General features: G+C 45.8%; 1 protein-coding gene across 1 annotated transcript in view; it reads left to right on the forward strand.

Moving 5' to 3' along the window:
* The window catches only part of ANKFN1 (ankyrin repeat and fibronectin type III domain containing 1), a 964,382-nt gene that overhangs the window by 442,207 nt on the left and 506,061 nt on the right, over positions 1-16,114 (forward strand). The window contains exon 5 of the mRNA XM_068263418.1: positions 15,458-15,566. The gene's annotated coding sequence lies outside the window, so the exon portion shown is untranslated. The remainder of the gene's footprint in view (positions 1-15,457; positions 15,567-16,114) is intronic.

Consider the following 16,114-nt stretch of genomic DNA (forward strand, 5'->3'; position numbering starts at 1 on the left):
ATGAGCAGTTTGGTTGTGTCCAGAGTTAAGAAGGGGCAGATCTTGGAGATATTACGGAGGTGGAAATTGCAGGCTCTGGTGATGTTTTTGATGTGTGGGATGAAGGAGAGTTCAGAGTCCAAGGTGACACCCAGACAGCGGGCCTGGGAGGTAGGGTGAATGGTTGTGTTATCGATTGTCAGGTGGAAATCTGGGAGGGGTGCAGCAGCATGGGGTGGAAAGATCAGGAGCTCAGTTTTGTCTAGGTCACAGGTGTCGAACTCCAGGCCTGGAGGGCCAGATCCATGCCAGTGTTTAGGATGGACTGAGAAAGAAAGGAATGTGTTCTACCTGATGGACCACACCTTTCCTGATTCAGACCCATCAATTCATTTGAGCTGTATCAAAAATGTGTGAGGATCTCGGCCCTCCTAGGACCGGTTTGACATACCTGGTCTAGGTTAAGCTTCAGGAACCAAGCATACATCCAGGAGGAAATTGCTGAGAGACACGTGGATACCTTGTTTATGATGGCGGTGGATGAGGGATCGGGGGTATGGAGGTAAATCTGCGTGTCATCGGCATAGAGGTGATATTTGAAGCCCAGGGAGGAGATAAGCTTGCCAATTGAGGATGTGTATATGGAGAAAAGAAGGGGGCCCAGAACAGAGCCCTGGGGGACCCCAACTGCGAGGAGGGCAGCGGTTGAGGAGGAGCCATTGAAGGAAGTTGTGAAGGAGTGATTGGATAGGTAGGAGGAGATCCAGGTCAAGGCAAGACCATGGATGCCCATGGACTGTAGTGATTGGAGGAGGGGGTGGTCAACAGTGTCAAATGCTGCGGAGAGCTCAAGGAGGAGCAGGATGGAATAACTGCCTTTGGCCCTAGCAAGTGTAAGGTCGTTGACCACCTTGGTGAGGGCTGTTTCAGTTGAGTGTGCAGGTCGGAATCCAGACTGTAGGGGGTCAAGTAGGGTATTGGCGTTGATGTATTGGGTAATGTGTTGGTGGACTAGGCGTTCGAGGAGTTTAGAAGCATAGGGAAGGAGGGAGATTGGGCGGTAGTTTGAGGGTGGGGCTGGGTCGAGTGAGGGTTTTTTCAGCAGGGGAAGTACAGTGGCCTGTTTGAATGCTTTGGGGAAGGTGCCTGTGGAAAGGGAAATATTGAACAAGGAGGTGAGGACTGGGGCCAGGTCAGGGAAGTGGGGACGAAGAGTATTTGTGGGTACAGGATCACAAGGGGAGGAGGAGGGGGGGGGAAGCCATTAGCAGCAGGCTGACTTCATCAATGGTGGCAGGAGCAAAAGAGGCGAGGGGTGGATGAGACAGGGGAGCAGCTGGGAGGGAAGGCAAGGGGACAACCTGAGAGGCGTTGGGAAGGGAGGAATGGAGGAGGGAAATTTCATTGCGTATTGTTGCAATTTTGGTGGTGAAGTGGTTGGCAAAGTCGTTGGCTGAGAGGGAGAAGCTGGGAGGGGGAGGAGTGGGGTTGAGGAGGGAGTTAAAGGTAGCAAAAAGCTGTCAAGGGTTGGAAGCTTGGGTTCCAATCAGTTATGCAAAGTACCTTTGTTTAGCCTCAGAGAGGGCAGTGTGGAAGAGTAACAGTTTGGCCTTGTAATCTAGGAAGTCAGAATTGAGATGTGATTTCCTCCATTTCCGTTCGACAGCTCTAGTTTCTTTCCTGAGGTTACGTGTGTGGGTGTTGTGCCAGGGTTGGGGGTTGGGGGGCTTGTTAGGGCGGAAGATTGAGGGGGCAGCTTGATCCAAAGCAGAGAAGAGGACAAGGTGATATTGTGCAGCCGCTTCATTGGGGCATGTTAGGGTGGGTTCAAAGCAATGCAACCCCTTTGCAGGATGCAGGACAAAAGAGGGGCTCATTATCTAATTACCTCTTTCCTTGCTGGGATCACAGGTTACCAGTGACAAAGCAAAGTGTACATATGAGACAGTATTCAGACCAAAGGATAGCTATCCTGCCCAGCTTTGTTTGCCTCAGACACCTCCAAAACTGCACCAACAGCAGGTACTTCATCATCCTCCTCCGCAAACCTTACGTCCGTAGTGTCGCCTAACTCAGACATATGAGGCGGTGTAACTTGCTTTGTGCCTTCATCTGGTTGTAACAAATATGGCTGTGCATCAGTAATTTCCCCACCAAATAACTCCTGCGAACTGTCAAATACAGCGGATGTGGTGCTTGTAGCGCTGGTGGCTGCGGAAGATGAGGTGTTTTGTGTTAAATAGTCAACCATGTCCTGACAATCTTGGGAGTTAATGGGACGTGCCTTCTTCTGAGCACTGTACTTTGGTCCAGGGCCGCACGAAATCAGATCAGCATGACCTCGCACAGAACTGCCGGGTGGCCTTCCTCCGGGTCTGCCTCTACCTGTTTTGTCCATATCTGGGGGGAGGAAGTGAAAGGTATGCACTGAAATGACTAAAACAATGTGCAGTCACACAGGTGCAGTTAACAGGTATGCACGGAGTGATATATCACACTGCGTGCACTCACAAAGGTGGGTGTGTTCACTGAATACAACAGGTAGCTATATGCAGTGATGGGTATTACAAATGTGCACCTGTCACACACACAGGTACCGAGCAGGCACAGTGACGCTGTGTGCACTCACGTAGGTAGGTGGGTGCACAGTGAACAACAGGTAGGTATATGCAGTGATGGGTAATGTGCACCTGTCACACACACTCAGGTAGTCACTGAATGTGCTGGGCCTGGCAGTGGCACACACAGTAGGAATTACCAAGGCTGTCTATGCAACACAAGTGTCAATGGGACACACACACACACAAACAAAAAATTGATCACAAGAACAAGATTAGCTCTCAAAAGAGCTGTTGTGGGGTGCTTTTTTTTAGCAATAAGAATCAGCAAGGAGCAAGCTAAGAAGCCTACAAGAGCCTAACAAAGCTTTCCCTATGAGAGTCTGCAGCAGCTGTCCCTTCTCTAATTAATGCAGGCACACGAGTGAGTCCAAAGCCTGATGCTGCCTGCCTTTTATAAGGGGGGGGGGAGTGGCTCCAGGAGGGAGTGTAGCCTGATTGGCTACAATGTGCCTGCTGACTGATGTAGAGGGTCAAAGTTGACACTCATGATGCACTATGGGGGCGAACCAAACTTCTGGAGAAGTTCCCGGTTCTCCTCAATCGCGAACCCCGGAAGTTCGCCGGCGAACTGTTCGGGCCATCTCTAATCTGCAGATGACTGTCCATTATGCTAGGTACACATAATGCAATTTTCAGACAGATTTACGGACAGATTGATTATCTACAACATGTTCGATCTGATTCTGATTCATTAGAAAAATTGATCAAAAATTAGGTCGGATATATATATATATATATGTGTGTGTGTGTGTGTGTGTGTGTGTATAAATATCTATATTTATATTTTGTTATAAATTCCCCCCCCCTGCTTTTCTGTCTGGCCTGATCATTGCTCAATGTTGGAGCAAAAATTGATCTGCGCAAACACTGGCGATTGTTTTGATGAGGGAAGCGGAACAGGATTGTCAGATTGCATCTTAGTGATGGAATCTGCCATTTATCGGCCCCGCCTCAGGCTGGGAGACTTTAGACAACATAAATCATCCAGGAATAATTGGTCTGTTAGGTGGTGACATTTTCCCAACCGTCTCACAGATTTATCATCATCAAAGTTCTCGCTGCAGGTGTGTGCAAACCACCAACACTGCGCAATCTTTTATTGACCGTTTTTAGTAATTTTTGCCATGGGCTGAATTGATCCAAACTGGGGATTGGATGATTTAGACTATAGAAATGGCGTTTGAGTTGTTAATAATAATTAATAGTCAAGCATTTTTAAATGCTTGTTTTTTTCACATTTATGGAGATTGGAATTGGCCCCAAATCAGAAAAATCAGTGACTGCAAATGTCTCTCTATTGCCGCTAATCGCGGCTTTTATCATTGCACCGCCGCTCTAATGTCCGCTAAACGGGGTTTTGCAGCAGTGTTTGAGTGGGGTGTGGATTAGTGGCAATAGATGGAATTGTTGGCTCCCAGAAATTGCGGCTATAGTGGGAGGGAAGCGCCCACTATTTATAGGCACAATTTCTGAGTGCCCAAATTTTTATCTGGTTTTGCAGTGAGGTGAGGTTAATGTTTAGGTGCCACCAGTGAGGTTTAGGTTAGGCATTGGTAGAGGGAGGTCTTAGGGTTAGGCATTAGTAGAGGGAGGTCTTAGGGTTAAGCATTGGTAGAGGGAGGTCTTAGGGTTAGGCATTGGTAGAGGGAGGTCTTAGGGTTAGGCATTGGTAGAGGGAGGTCTTAGGGTTAGGCATTGGTAGAGGGAGGTCTTAGGGTCAGGCATTGGTAGAGGGAGGTCTTAGGGTTAGGCATTGGTAGAGGGAGGTCTTAGGGTTAGGCATTGGTAGAGGGAGGTCTTAGGCTCAACACCCACCATACAATCTTGGTTGTTCAATCTTACCACTTTCATGTAGTATAAGAGCTTATCTAATCAATCATACTAGGTATTTTCAATCTGTTGGCCCTTATACTACATATATTTGGTAAATCTGTACAACCAACATTGTATGGTGTGTGTTGAGCTTTAGAGTTAGACATCAATAGATAGAGGGTTCTGTGTGAGAGTGGGGTTTGGTCATAGAAAAATATCGGACGGTATCAATATTTTACTCCTGTCCAAAGAGAACCCCAGATAGCCAGGTAGATATCTCTCTCTCTCTCTCTCTCTCTCTCTCTCTCTCTCTCTCTCTCTCTCTCTCTCTCTCTCTCTCTCTCTCTCTCTCTCTCTCTCTCTCTCTCTCTCTCTCTCTCTCTCTCTCTCTCTCTCTCCGTGGAATTGTATTTTTGAGCATAAATGGATTGAGCATAAATGGTACATGCTAGGCTGGCTTCACTACATGCTGAAGCCAGCCTAGCATGTACCATTTATGCTCAAACATACAATTCCACGGAAAGCGGTGACCATCCCTACTAGAGAGAGATGAATCTACCTGGTTATCTGGGGTTCTCTTTGGACAACTGTTGAACACAAAAGGCAAGGCCATGCCTGGCTACAAATCCTTAAGCAGTGGCTGGATGGTGTAATAGTTAAGGGCTCTACCTCTGACACAGGAGACCAGGATTTGAATCTCGGCTTTGTCTGTTCAGTAAGCCAGCACCTATTCAGTAGGAGACCTTAGGCAAGTCTTCCTAACACTGCTACTGCCTATAGAGCGTGCCCTAGTGGCTGCAGCTCTGGTGCTTTGAGTCTGCCAGGAGAAAAGCATGATATAAATGTTATTTGTCTTGTCTAATTTTTATTTTGGATTGAGCATAAATGGTACATGCTAGGCTAGCTTCAGCTAGTAGTGTTGGTGGTATAATGCATATGTTAGTTACCTACCATACACTGATACCTGGGTTCAATTCCCAGCCACGGTATTTAAGCTGGCTTTTGAAATACTGTAATTCCCTGGCAGATGAGACCCTCCTCCCTCCGGTAGGAGGGCTTGTATTGTTGTAAAATACAAATAACTATTATTTATAAATTTGCCAATCAAAATTAGATGTGTGTACTTGCCCATGAGGAAGAAAGCACAATCCATTCAGTTCAGCTCTATATATCGCAAGGAGTAATGCCAACTCGTGTTTTAGCTGGCTTAGTGTACTTTACTTTATTTTTTTCAAATGTAAACTTATTGGAAGTTACTTTTCTTTTATATGCATTTCAACCACATGCATTCCAGTGTTTCTATTAGAGAAATATTGAACGGTATGCCGGTTTGATGCCAGTCAATGGACTATTCCAGGTATTGAAATAAGAGTAACCATGACTCCTGCTCAGTGGCGTATCTAGAAGGGTACAGGCATGGATCTTGCCATGGGTGCCATACCTGCCCCTGTGCTGTACCACCACAGCTGCCCCCGTGCTGCACCATTATGCCTGTTCCTATGTTTTCCCGTCACTCAGACCTCAGATGAGTGGCAACGCTTCTGAAGAGAGAGAAGGGCACACATTGTCCCAAGAAACAGAGAACTTCAAGTGACATCACTGGTTACTTCCCGCATGGGACGTGTGCCACACGGGCACTGTGCATCCTATCCCTCTCTTCCTCATTGGTTGCCCGTAACCTAAGGTCTGCGAATAATGGAGAGCCCACTGACACGAATGCAATGCCCTAATGGGGAGGGGGCTACCTACACTAAAAGGAGCTTAGTGGGAAAGGGGGGAGGGATGGGGAGACCTTTCGCTACCTATACTTGGGTGGATACCTCTGTTCTAATATTGGGGAGAACATCTGGCTACCTATTAGTGCAATTTGTTCGTTGTGGTTAGTTTTGGAAGTCCTGGGCAGACTTGGGCAGATCGAATGCGGTTGCCCTGCATGCAGAATCGCATTACAAGGGACAGCCCATGTTAATCAATGGGCTCGTTTACATTTTAAATGCGGTTCCTGTGTGCGAGAAACTCTCCCCCTGCAGTATATCATCGCACAGCGTGTACGATTCCCATATCAAACAGCTATGCACGTGTGTGACTCCTCCCTGAAAGTCAATGGCAACCTTTTAAAAAATATAAATAAACAAAGTCAGGTACTTACCTAGGGAGAGGGAAGGCGCTGGTTACTCTAAAGCCTTCCCTCTCCTCTCTCGGCCCCCGTTCCAGCGCTGGCCCCCCAAAGCAGTATTTCACTAAATTTATTCAAATGCTGCTGTTTCCACCACTGAAAGGAGACTTTAGAAGTCTTCTGGGAGCCCAAGTGCCCCCGAAGACGGGCTGCTCCATACTGCTCGTGCAGTATAAAGACTTTCGAAGTTTCCCGCTGCGGGGGATTGAACGGAGTAGCTGCGGCAAGGGCAGAGTAGCGGGAAGGAGGCTCTATAGGACCCACACCGTTCCCTCTGCATAGGTAAGTATCTGGTTTCTTTTTTTTTCTCTTAAGAATCCCATTAGCTTTAACTGGGTGCTTATTGAAATTGAGAGGTCATTTAATTTACAGTAAATTACTTAACAAAAAATAGTAATATTTTGTAATTTCTTCGTTTTTAAATTCTGTGACTTTGTCTTGTCAAACAGGCAGTACCGCTACCTGCCACACCCCTAGATACACTCCCGCTCCACCTCTGATAACGCCCCCGGCACACCCCTTGTCACGCATACCATAAAGATTTTACAAGAAAAATATTTTATAGCTCGAACCACACTGGTCCTTTATATTCTGGTTCATTTCCCTTCATGTTAACAACTGAAAATAAGAAATATATCAATTTAAAAGATAGAAATAACATTTAGGCTTGGCGACCGCGTTTTACGATTTTGAGTGATTTTTTGTTTTGTTTTCCCCCCTTCCGACGACGCTTACCTACGTGCTACGATTTTGTGTAAAGCACTTTTCAAATCGCTTTTGCAGAGCGATTTTCTTTTTTCACTTCCTGACGCAAGTCATGAAGTGAAATCTTTGACCCTGAAAAGAATAAAAAGCGCAAACGCAATTGCAGCAAAACCGATTTTGTGAACGTTTTGCGTTTTTTGTATTCTTTCCATTGTAGCAAAATCGCCCAAAAAATGGGGCAGGCAGCGCTTTTGGTCAACAGACAAGACGCAGAAATGAACAGTCCCATAAGGATTCATTGCACAATCGCTTTTAAGGCGATGTTCAAAATCGCCGGCGCTTAAATTGCGAAAACGCCCTGGCTGTGAACAAGCCCTTAGTCTTCAACACATTTTCCAGTATAACAATACATATATTTCCATAGATCTGTGTGTGTGTCCTGAAAGAGGGACAAATAAGGAGGAAAGAGGGGCAGAGTTCCCAAAGAGGAAATGTGAATCTAAAACAATGCTAATTCAACTGTCCCGTTTTCAAAGGACAACTGTAGCGAGAGGGATATGGAAGCCACCATATTTATTTCCTTTTAAGCAATACCGGTTGCCTGCCTGTCCTGCTGATCCTCTGCCTCTAATACTTTTAGCCACAGCCCCTGAACAAGCATGCAGCAAATGTTTCTGACATTGTTTCTGGTTTTATTCAGACACTACTGCAGCCAAATAGATCAGCACAGCTGCCAGACAACTGGTATTGTTTAAAAGGAAATAAATATGTCAGCCACCATTTCCCTCTCACTTCCGTTGTCCATTGAAGAAAATTAATAGGTCAACTTTTTTATCCCTTTCACTTCAGTGTCCCTTTAATTCAACTCCTTTGGCCCCCTCCCAAAATAAACAGTGTCACCCCCTTCCTTTTCCTCCGCACTGACTCTCCCCTCCCGAAACTGGCAGCTGTCTCCCCGCCCCTCCCGCCGACAGATATTTTTCACTGTTACCCAATTTACATAATTTCCTAGAAATCAATTCCCCGCTCTGTGCTTGTCCTGTCATTTTACGATCTGCTAGTTGCTTTTTCTCACACAAGTATGTTTGTAATAAAGGAAAAAGCCGCCAGTATGTTTGCATCAAAGCCTGGAGGCTTCAAGCATATTGCCACTTTCCCGAGGCAAAAAAAAAAGAAAAGAAAAATCTCTCGCAAATATTCTGTAAAATAGCTTAAGTATTTTAATAGCCTGCATTACATGGACATGGATTCCCAAGCATTTGTTCTGAACCTTTCCATGTCCTTCACTGGGAAAGTTGCTTTGTGTGGCTGTCAGCTGCTAATGAGATGGGAATAATCGCTCAAATACTGCATCATCCCCATTAATAATTTGCAACAATTAAAGAGACACTGCAGTGAAATAAAAAAATATGATGAATTGGTTGTGTAGTACAGCTAAGAAACAAAACATTAGGAGCAGAGACATAAGTCTAATATTAAAGTTAAAGAGAAATCGAGAGCCCAATATGGTGTAGTATGTCAAAATTGATTGGATAAATGAAACAGTGAGATGGTACTACTCACAAACACGGGTTACCACCTAGGTAACCACTCATTAGGCAGGTGAGGAGATTAGACCTGTCCTCACTCAGGATTAAGAAGTCGCTCTCTGTAGATAGGAAGAAAGGGGGTAGATCACCCCTCCACCTGGGGTGGACTCAAATATATTGGTAGGTGAACAGAGGCGCCAGAAGGATAAAAGTACATAACATTTTTAAAAAATTGCTGGGAGGAAGTGGTGGACTCGCCTCCATTAAAGCAGACACCAAGGACTGTAAATATATAGATATACACATTTATTGAAAATACCCCAAAGATGCAACGCGTTTCGCGGGCACAGCCCACTACTTCAGGCAATAAGCAGGGGATAAACAGCAGCAATTCAGTTATAGCAAGCAGAAGTGCCATCACCCCAGGGCTCAGCGGTGTGAAATTTTTTTGTGTGCCTTCCTCAGATGAGAGCAATGCCATCTGTACTCTCTGCCACTGAAAATTGAGCCGTGGAAAGACCAAAACCCGTGTAGGAACAACTACCTTACGAAGGCATATGATTACAAAGCACAAACTGCAATGGGAAAACCACCTGAGGGAAAGCATCACACAAAAGCAAATCCACACACCGCAATGGAAGATATGCAATTATTTCTCAAAAAAGGCGATATCTAAACTGTACCGTGACGTTGAAAGGCAAGTAGTTTCATCTCTGGCACACAGCGTTGGGTCAAGGGACCATCTGACCACGTGGTCTGCAAAGCATGGTCAGTTCTGCCCGAAGACTAAGTCAGTCCCCACACACAGCATCTCTGCCTGCCCCAAGACTAAGTCGCTCCTCACACAGCATCTCTGCCTGCAGGCCGCTTGACCGCCTTCTCCGCCACCACCAACAGGGTCCAGGACTCCAGGCGGATTCCTGAATTCTTAAGGTCGCTGCTAGCAGCGGAGCTATAATAATTTTTCTGGTGTGTGTACATGCCTGCCTAATTTTTCTGGCTGCACTGCGGCTGCAGCAACAAAACAAGAGGCATGTACATGTGCCAATTCCCCTTCGTGATCATTACTTTGCCGCGGTGAAGGGGCTTGCGTATCACAATGAAGCAATGACCACCGGCTATGTTTCAGGGGGGGGGGGGGGGTCTGAAGGGGGCACACCCAAGATAATAAAGTCTTTGCTTCAAATTTGGTCTGTCCACAATGATCAACTGGACAGTCACTGTTCTGTCATTCAGCTACCTCAGCCTGGCGACCATAAGGGTTTGTAAACCACCACGTCCTGCACTCTCGCCATGGTGCGCACCAGTCCAGCACGGCCGTCACTACACAAACAGCTGTTTGCGGTGCGTTACACAGTGAGTTTGGTCTGTCAGTGTGAAGCAGTACACTACTTACACTCCCTGATTGATGTATACACATGCAAGATGTTTTAAAGCACTTTAGGCCTGTAATTTAGCATTCAATGTGATTTCGGCCCTTAACACGCTGCTTTGCGTCAAATCCAGATTTTCCCCCGGGACTTTTGGCGTGTATCCCACTCCGCCATGCCCCCATCCAGGTGTTAGACCCCTTGAAACATCTTTTCCATCACTTTTGTGGCCAGCATAAATTTTTCTGGTTTTCCAAGTTCGCCTCCCCATTGAAGTCTATTGAGGTTCACAAAAGTTTGCGCGAACCGAACTTTCGTGGGAGGTTCACGAACTGAAAATCAGAGGTCGGGCCATCTCTAGCCACAGGTGATGCTCCACCTCCTTCCTTGGCAGTGCAGTCTTCAAAGAAGCAAAATTGTAGTAGTAGAACAGGTAAATATTTAACCCTGTGACCACTTTGCCCCATCCATCCTTATGAAGATAGAGCCTGTCAAGAGAGGCTCTGTCTTTTTAACTTAAAGCGGACCCAAACCAAACATTTTTTTAATTAAAAATATTTAGTTGCACCACTCTGTCACATACAAAGATAAATAAACACTCCTTCAAGCCTATGAGCATTTCAGTGGCTGCTTTTTACCCTTCTCTTTTCATAACTAGGGTTATACTGGGGGCAGCCATTAGCAATTCCTCCTTTGCTGGTCATCATCTACTCCACCAGTTTGCCGGAAAAATCCCGGCAATTTGAAAGGAAGGGAGGGGTTCCTCCAATAAATGTAAAATATTTTATATTTGTCATCATGCAGCTGAAAAAAGGCTGCTATTTATTATTATAATTTAGAAAATAGATTTTATTTCTGAAATCTTGTATTTTTAATTTGGGTCCACTTTAAAGAGAAACTCCGACCAAGAACTGAACTTTATCCCAATCAGTAGCTGATACCCCCTTTTACATGGGAAATCTATTCCTTTTCACAAACAGACCATCAGGGGGCGCTGTATGACTGATATTGAGGTGAAACCCCTCCCACAAGAAACTCTGAGGACCGTGGTACTCCTGGCAGTTTCCTGTCTGTGAACCCTGTTGCATTGTGGGAAATAGCTGTTTACAGCTGTTTCCAACTGCCAAAAAAGCATGCAGCAGCTACATCACCTGCCAACAGTAAAAATGTCACCATGTAATAAATGTCAGAATGTATATCAGGGATTTAAAAGGTTTTACAATGGGCAAACACTGATTAAATCATTTATACATAATTATTGTAAAAATGAAGCACTTTTTTATTACATTTTTTTTCACTGGAGTTCCTCTTTAAAGAGCCACTGAAGCGAAAAAAAAAATTGTGATATGATGAATTGTATGTGTAGTACGGATAATTACTAGAACATTACATTATTTTCACTGGAGTTCCTCTTTAGAGAACCCGAGGTGGCATATTGTAATCCTAATACAATCCCAGAGGCATGTCGTGTGCACAATAACATGCCTCTGGGTCATTGTATCACCACTGCCAGCCCCCCTTGCGCTCTGCTGTCCTCCACCCCCCATTAACCTCCTTGGCGGTAACCCCAAACGTAGTTCGGGGTAAGCCGCGCAGGAAGTTTTCTCAGGCCCTGCTGGGCCGATTTTCGTAATTTTTTTTTTTTTTTTTTTTTGCTGGACGCCTCGTCCAGCAAAAAAAAAAAAAAATTACGAAAATCGATCGCCGCCGCCCCACGCTCGATCGCTGCTATCCGTGCCGCCGTACAGCCCCCCCCCCCCCCTAGACCCCTGCGCTGCCTGGCCTATCAGCGCCAGGCAGCGCTGAGAGGTGGATCGGGACTCCCTTAGACGTCACGACGTCCATGACGTCGGTGACGTCATCCCGCCCCGTCGCCATGGCAACGGGGGAAGCCCTCCAGGAAATCCCGTTCTTTGAACGGGATTTCCTGATCGCCTATCGCCGGAGGCGATCGGAGGGGCTGGGGGGATGCCGCTGAGCAGTGGCTATCATGTAGCGAGCCCTCGGCTCGCTACATGATTTAAAAAAAAAAATATAGCAAAAAAACGGCAGCGCTGCCCCCTGGCGGTTTTTAATATACCGCCAGGGAGGTTAAAAGATTGCCAGGCTAGTGACAATCTGCTTGTTGCTAGGCTGCTTTATTTATGTGAGGCTGTCAATCAAGTACTCTTGGGTCGCGGCTAGGCTTCATATTGGAGGAAACTAACAGAGGCAGAGAGCGGTGGGGGGAGCCTGTCATGGAGGCGGAGGTGAGGAGGAGGCTGATTGACAGCCTCACATAATTAAAGCAGGCTAGCGACAAGCAGATTGTCGCTAGCCTGGCTTAGGGTGACCATGCGTCCTCTTTTCCCCTGACAGGTCCTCTTTTTTCAGACCTGTCCGGGGCGTCCCGCTGGTTTTTATAAATGTTCGGGGAAGAGAGCCGTTCGGAGCCGAACATGAGCCGGCTCTTTAAAGGGAGCCGCGCGGCCAAGTGCAAGGAAGAGCCGATACTTCTAAAGAGCCTGAGACTCAGTCTAGTAATGGGAATCACGGCTCTTTAAGCATACCGGCCACTCAGCTCCTGAAGCTTCTGTGTCGGCGCTGATTGGCTGCGGCGGCCAGGAAGGAATCGGGGCGCAGAGGAGAGGCGGCCTGTCGGTCTACGGTAGTGGGTTAGGTTGCGCTGGTATGAGAAGAGAAGTGATGGAAGAAGCTGCAGTGGAGTTGGTGAGACCATCCCCATATAAATATAGATGTGTATTTGTAGATACCTCCATTTATGTATGCACGTGGCGGGACTGCCCTTCTGCTATACGCATGTATAATATATTGCTAAGACCCTCGCTCTATTGTACATCTATGTTTGTGGGGAAATGTGCTGCCAATCTCATTGCATTTGTGGGGAAATGTGCTGCCAATCTCATAGAATTTGTGGGGAAATGTGCTGCCAATCTCATTGCATTTGTAGAGAAATATGCTGCCAATCTGATTCCATTTGTGGGGAAATTTGTGGAAAAAAACGGCCCTCCATGCCCGCGAAGTTGGGCAGCACACGGCTAAGGTCTTGTATATTTGGCCTCGCCCATGACCACGCCCACATGCTATTGTGATCATCCTCTTTTTTTTGGAAATCAAAATATGGTCACCCTAGCCTGGCTGTTTTTTAAAGGGGGACAGCAGAGCACAGGGGGGCTGGCAGCGGCGATACAATGACACAGAGGCATGTCATTGTGCACACGACATGTCTCTGGGTCTTATTAGAATTGCAATATGCCACCTCGGGTTCTCTTAAAAGGTACCCTTTAACATCGACCTTCATTAATCCCCATGGATGTTGGTGGTTGTCCTCCACCTCCTGGAATTAGAGAGTAAACCTAGCAAATCTGTAGGGAAGCAGAGGGAGTTCTACATTTTTACCTGCGTTCTGTGTACTTCTGAACCAATGAGAGAAACAGAGGAAGGAAGAATTCTGAGTATCCAGGACACCAAAACATACACCGTTGCCATGGTTTCCATCAAATTTCTCCCATCAAAAAATATATAATAACAGACTGAAGTTGGCAGATACTACTGAACTGAAGATATACAGTATTGAGGCTGCCATATTTATTTCCTTTTAAAGCGGACCTGAACTCAGAACTCCCTCTATGCGCTAAAAGATGTTTTAAGGAAAAACATTTTTGTTACAGCTGATATAAATCCTTCAATAAATCTGTAGTGTATCTACTTCCTGCTTTCATGGAAGCAGACATAGAGTTAACAGCCTGTGTTTACAAATCATCTGCTAAGCCGAGACAGCCAGCTGACACAGCTGAGAGACCAAATTATAGTTACTGGTAAAAGATGAGGGCGAATTAGACAGGCTAAACTCTCTAAATACATACAGGGTGCATTTCTCTGTGTTTTCCATCTGTCCTGTGCAAGTCTACTTTAAGCAATGCAAATTGCCTGGCTGTCTTGCTGATGTTCTTCCTCCTAATACTTTTAGCCATAAATCCAGAACAGGCATGCAGATCAGATGGTTAAGTTTGACTGCATTTGTCGGATGCTTGTTTCAGGTGTGTGATTCAGACACTACTGATGCATGAAGGATCAGCAGGACAGCCAGGCAACTGGTATTGTTTATAAGGAAATAAAAATGGCAGCCTTGATTTTCCTCTCTCTCTTTAGGGGTCCTCGAAGACAGAACATTACTAACACATAGGTCATCGCTGCACAGACTATTTTGTAGCTGGATTAAAGGACACCTGAAGTGAAAGGGATATGGGGGCTGCCATTGTTATTACATTTTTTTAAATAAATTGCCTGGCATCCTGCTGATCATCTGCCTCTAATACTTTTAGCCATAGCCCCTGAACAAGCATGCAGCATATCAGATGTTTGACTGAAGTCTGACTGCAATTGCCACATGCTTCCCTCAGGTGTGATTCAGACACTACTGATGCCAGAAAGATCAGCAGGACTGCCGGGCAACTTGTATTGTTTACAAGGAAATAAGGCAGCCCCCATAATCCCTCTCACTTCAGTTGTCCTTGAATCTAGCTACAAAATAGTCTGTGCAGCGATGACCTATGCGTTAGTGATTTCTGTACTAATGTGGAGTAACCCTTTAACTTTGTGAACCCCATTGGCTTTTGGATAAGATGCCTTTTAGTACTGATACACCAAGAGCTGTAGCTGGTGATCAGTAAAAAAACAAAACAAAAACAAAATAAAGATAAACCATAACAAAACGAGGCATCACTCCGTCTCTTTTGTTCAGCTATCTTGTCGTTGCTTTGAAATCTTGCTGATGTCCCAGAGCTCTAGCGATGGTCGCCGTCTGCGTTGCTATGAGAGCCCCTCGTTCAGAAGCAGCTTGGCTTCGGAACGTTGAGCACGGCTCTTAAGCCCCGCACCATGAATAGCCGGTCACCGTCTGGAGGATTATTGGACCCCCGCTGTCCTCCCTTTGTACGTGTAATTACCTGGACACCGCTGCAGCGGTCCCTCTGAAGCATGACAGAGTGACATTAGACTGCAAGACTATTTTTTTTCTTCTTGGCGTGCGCTGCTGCGGTTAATGTCTGGTCTTGAGTGAGGCAGTCGGTCCTCAGTGCTGGCTGCTAACAGGTTGCCTCACCAGTAGTGTTAGTAGTAGGCGAGGATGGTGAATGCAAAGTGCTGAGATTTCTGTGCAGGTGGAACTCAAATGCAAGGTCCTGAAAATAGAGGAAACTAAATCTGTGCTCCTTTTTTTTTTTTTTTTCCTTTCTTCTTTTTTCCTCTTGAATATTCACACAGCTCGGAAGGAAGGAATTTTTTCTCTGGAGCAGAACAAGCTACGGCAACGTGACTTATTGAATGAGGTCTTTGAGGCATCACCTTCTCCCGCTCACCACAGATTAAACGGGTGAGTACTCATTTACATTTTGGGCTATTTTCCCTCAAAGCCCCCCCATTTTTACGCATATTTTTAATTGTGTCTTGTTGTTTGGATTTTAATAATGAAATGTGAAATACGATGTGAAAAGTGCAGTCATCCATCGGAAATAGATGTGTTGGCCACAGTTGATAGTTTTAGATGGAATTGGTTGATGCAGGTGGGATTCCGTACATTATTTGCCTTAAAGGAATGGGGGTAGGTGGTGAAGAGTTTAAGTGTGATGGACACGATGACTAAACGGAGGGGGGGGGGGGGCTTTCGCCAGATCGCTCAACATGGACTGTGGGTGCCCTCAAAATATTATTATTCTTGCCTCCTGCTTGTCTGAGAAGTCAACTTACCAAAGTCATGATTGGAAACTACGATTGAGGAAATTGTAGGCAATGTATCTGGTGGTGAGGGGCTCTCCGTAGATAAACTCCAGAGCTGGAAAGTGAAAAAACAAACAAGCAAGTAACAAAAAAAAACAGGTGTGCCAACTGCCAATAGAGTGTAGTAAAAATGGGATAAGGAGC

This window comes from Hyperolius riggenbachi, chromosome 12 (genome assembly GCF_040937935.1).
Source record: "Hyperolius riggenbachi isolate aHypRig1 chromosome 12, aHypRig1.pri, whole genome shotgun sequence".
NCBI lineage: Eukaryota > Metazoa > Chordata > Amphibia > Anura > Hyperoliidae > Hyperolius > Hyperolius riggenbachi.